The 4,565-nt window shown below is 45.1% G+C and overlaps 1 long non-coding RNA gene across 1 annotated transcript; it reads left to right on the top strand.

Annotated features, from left to right (window-relative positions):
• The first annotated feature begins 209 nt into the window (after positions 1–209).
• Positions 210–3,499, top strand: LOC308635162. The gene is made up of 4 exons (XR_014019153.1): positions 210–334; positions 421–480; positions 2,248–2,336; positions 3,065–3,499. It is a non-coding gene; the product is annotated as an uncharacterized lncRNA (long non-coding RNA).
• The last annotated feature ends 1,066 nt before the right edge of the window (positions 3,500–4,565 follow it).

The raw sequence follows: 4,565 nt of genomic DNA, 5'->3' as shown, positions 1-4,565 counted from the left end.
ACCTCCCTACTGACAGTCCCCATTCAGGGGAGACACCTGAGAGACAGCGCTCGACCTCAGCCTCGGGCCTAAGGCCAACTGCACTAACAGACAGACGGCACCTACCCAGCATGAGATGCAGGAAAGGTCACACGGTCACTACTGTGATGACCTCACAGCCCAAGTCTGGCCATCGGATACAGCAAACTGAGAGGCATTCCAGAAAGTAACCAGCCTGTGACCTGTAGGGGGGTCAGGCCGTGAGAGTCAAGGAAAGACGCAAGACTTCCACCCAGGGGGCCGCTGAAGACGCAAGACCACAGATTCGGGGTCAGAACTGGAGCAAGCGCCTGAGGTAGAACAGCATGGAGCCCCTTGGTGGAGAGCGTGTGGGGTCTGTAGGGTGGAGAGGGGTACTGACCGTTGATTCCTGCCACTCAGAGAGAACCTCCAGCCTCCACAACCTCCACAGGACGGGATCCACAGAGAACCAAGACACAGGTGGGCAGTGGTAAGAGCAGAACATGCTTTGTAGGTTTCCCATGTCAAGTTGATGTCCTTTATTTGTAAAGGAGACACTATGCACATTTTCGAGAGCAATAGACGTGCTGTGGATACACGTTTGAAGGTACCGCCCAGCCTGCTTTCTGTCTGCCCCGACTTCCTTTTTCCTGAGACATATGACTCGAATTTTAAGTGGCATGAAGCCATCAAGATTTAAAGCCACCCTTTCCAGTCTCCCTTCCCTCCAGCTGTGGCCATGTTGACCAAGTTCTGGACAAGGCACTGCAGGAAGTGCGCTCTCTGCCCCGTAAGGCACTCCCCACCCTTCCCTGGCAGTCTGGAGCTCAGAGGACCTCCGCAGCCATCACAGCCCTAGTCCGCCCACCGCCAGACTTCTTTTTGAAGATAGAAATCAACACCTACCTTAATTGAGCCCTGGTTATTTTCTGATTTCAAACACCTGCAACAAATCCAACCCTGAATGATACCAATATAGGTTAAGGCCAAACAAAAGATTAAATCACAAATGAGCAGATCATCTGTATGAAAAAAAAAATCAGGAAACATTAAATGCAATTAAACATAGCATATGACAAAACATTGGAGTTAAAATGTCCTTACATGCCACTTGAAATAAAAGATTAAAAAAAATGTGCAAGTAATTTGGCAATTGTGGATTGAGATAAATCCAGAAGTCAGCAAATGGATACAGCAAATTGATGAGTGGGGATTGAAAAGAAGAGGGAAGTAAAATGTGCTGACTTGTTCTTCTTTCACAGAAGAGATCGATATATTCAGTTTCATTTATAAAGTGGATGACTTGAGAAATAGGAGTTTAAAAGTATTACTTAATATGTTTGTGTCAGAATCAGGTTTGGCCAACAGTGAGAGAAAACTGAAGTCATAGTGACTTAACATGTTGAGATCTCGTTTTGTTTTAAATAAAATAAAGCTAGCAGTAAGGGCAATCCCAGAACTAGTATAGTTACTTCAATTTGCATAAGAAATACAGGCTTTTTCTAATTTTCTGTTTTCCATCTAAGACATGTAAGTATCCATCTCAAGTCTGTCTCACATTCATAAGATGGGCATTGGAGCTCCAGCCAGAGAAAAGGAAGGGAAATGGACATGAATGTACTTTTAGATTGCACTTTGCAACTAACCTTTAAGCACCTAACACTTGTTACATTTGGGTATAATATCAAAAAAAAAAAATCTCAACAACTACTTGAAAAGTTTACTAAAGTCCCCCTTTTCCAAATATCTGTGTGATGATCACCCTTTTTTGAATGTGGAAGGTTAGAACAGAGGGCACCTGGATGCATGCAGGGAGGGGAGTGGGGTCCAGCTCACACCCTGGCTTCGGCTCCCTGCCTTGAGGGGTGGGTTCAAAGTGTGCATCTGGTAACAACTCCCCAGGCATGCTGAGCTGGGAGGTCAGTGTCCTGGAGAGGGAAGCGGGTACCGGGGTGACAGGATGGGGGCTTCCTGTCCTGGCACTGACTTTTTTTTTAAATTATTTTATTGTTGGTTGTTCAAAACATTACATAATATACCATATTTCACAGATTGATTCAAATGGGTTATGAACTCCCATTTTTACCCTGTATACAGATTGCTGTGTCACATCAGTTACATTTCCATTGATTTACAAATTGCCTTTCTAGTGACTGATGTATTCTGCTGTCTATCCCATTCTCCACTGTCCCCCCTCCTGACTTTTGACCTGGGTGTGGGCTGTGCTCTTGTTTTTCATGAACACAGGAACAATATGAGGACACAGCTATCTTCCAGGAGGCCGGACCCTGAAGGGATTTGCAAAACTGTGAAGCAATACTGCCCCTCTCACTAAGGTCTGGTGGTTTGGAAAACATAGTACCATTGCTAGGAATATATTGGTTATGATAATATGTGAAGCTCTACCATTTTTTATTTGTTAGATGCTTTAGAAATACGTAAACATTTCTAAGTCTTCATTTGGAATTCAGAAAATATTGTACCTAAGGAAAGGGCCCCGAGATTAAAAGTTGGTTAAACGCTTTGCCCACTCATAAAAGTGACCAAAACAATATAAAATGATAAAAGTGCTCTGTGGGACCTCCGTGACTTTTAAAAGTGTTGCAATAAAGGATTATTACTGGAAACAGAAGATACCAGTTACATGAATTTCTCACCTAAAAATTTACTAAAGGCGGTGGTTTGGAAAACATGGCTGGATTGAAGCCAGGAGCTTGGAACGTCACCGGCCAGCAGCCCACAAGGAGGCCCTCCGCCCCAGAAAAGGTCTGAGCTCTACCACAGCTGTGGGGAGCACTCTGGCTGGTTTCCTTCTCTGTTCTTTCTCAGTGCCTTTTCCCACCTTATCCCATTTCTTGCTTTATCAGGTGCAGTAAGACCTGGGCAATGTCCAAGGGTAGGTGGCTCAGCTGCCTCCCAGCACCCACGTCGGCCTCACTGTGCCTTTAACTTGAACTTGAATCTCAGAAAAATCATGAACTACTGGGTTGCGTGGAGCTGCATGGTTCTGTACAGGGCACGGAAGGTTCAGAAGCAACAAATGTCACAGATATTTCTTTCTTAGGTGAAAAGCACACCACAGGATCACTGCCAAGAGATCTTCAAAAATGAAATTATGGAAGCCTAACAGTTACAGGCACACGTTACAGATGGGCCATGGGAGCCACCTGTGGGAGGTGTCACCACACTCTGTGAAGATGAAGCCAGAGGTGGACCTGGGAAAGAGAGTCCCCAGCCAGCAGCACCCGGAGGGAGCTGAGGGCCAGGGCTGCACCAAACAGGAGCTTCTGTGGCTGGAGTGGAACTCCCACGGGACAAACCCTCTTCACAGCCAAGGGGGAAACGTGTGGCCCCAGATACCTCCCCAAACCCCAGCTCTCTGTCAGCACAAGTCCTGGGGTTTGGGTGGATCCCATTTGAATTATTATATTAATGGCATAAAAAACAGTTGGTATTGCTGCTTTGAGACTCAAGTCACTGGGACATACACACAAGGGTGTTTGTGAACATTTCTCTTTTATACCAGAAGATGAAAATATCTGTCAAGAGCTATTTTTGACAGCTTTTAAGGGTGGGAGAATAACCAGATTAAACAATTAAAATGTCATTGTTATTTCTTTTTCCCTTCTTCCTCAAAGAAAACCTAAGTTCATAAGTTCATATACCAGGGGAAAAATGGGCAATTTTACTGCTGAATTCTGGTGCTGAATTCTGGTGCCTAAGATGATGCTGTAGTTTTTCAAACACTTTTTTTAGCCCCTACTGGACGACAGCATTTGCTTCCCTGGTTGTCTTAAATGTGATATTGCTCCACCCTGGGCTGCATCCATTCAGTAATGCTTCTCTGATGGAAAGGCTCTTTATCCCTTCTGTGATTGATTGTGACTACCCATGGCCTTCAGTGGGATCTTTCCGTATGTGCATATGGCGTGCACTGACCTCTAGGAAGAGCATGTGCTGGGAACACTAGGGTAGAAGAGTGATGGGAAGCCTCCAGGTGACCCTGACTCCCTCAGAGCCCCTGTGGGTGAAGCCCTGCAGAAGCACTGGCTCAGCTCGGGTGCTGTCTTCAATCATGTCTTTATCTCTTGTGTTCTATTTGTCCGTGGGCACAATGATCCATAAACTGGACTACCTTTCCTTGTCCATGTGTTCTTTTATTGCTGTAGCCTCTTCTGTTTCTTTGTTTGGTCGGTTTGATTTCAGAGGGGTGGATCTCAAAGATCCCAAGCCTTCAGAATGAGTTTCCTGTCCTGCAGGATTTATTTTTTCTTTTGCACTCCTCATCATCCTTGACTGATCAGACTTTTGCCATTAGTTTATATGTGGCCCATATGTAGGTATTCATACACTGATGTGCTTGACTGATACAGTATTCAAAATAACCATTTATTTATCAACCCAAAACCCAACTTAAAAGCTAAGACACTGGCCAAGCCTTCAGCCTGCCTCAGTTCCCACCGCCATTCCACCCCCCACCTCCTCTCAAATGTGATCACCATCCCCCTGAATCCTATTCCCATTCTTCTCTTCTTTCCCTTTTATGCACTTTTATTCGTCTAATG

The sequence above is a fragment of the Spermophilus citellus genome, assembly GCF_964194105.1.
Source record: "Spermophilus citellus genome assembly, chromosome: 16".
Lineage (NCBI taxonomy): Eukaryota > Metazoa > Chordata > Mammalia > Rodentia > Sciuridae > Spermophilus > Spermophilus citellus.
Note: the sequence above shows the minus strand (reverse complement) of the source record. Positions and strands in the feature narration are given on the sequence as shown.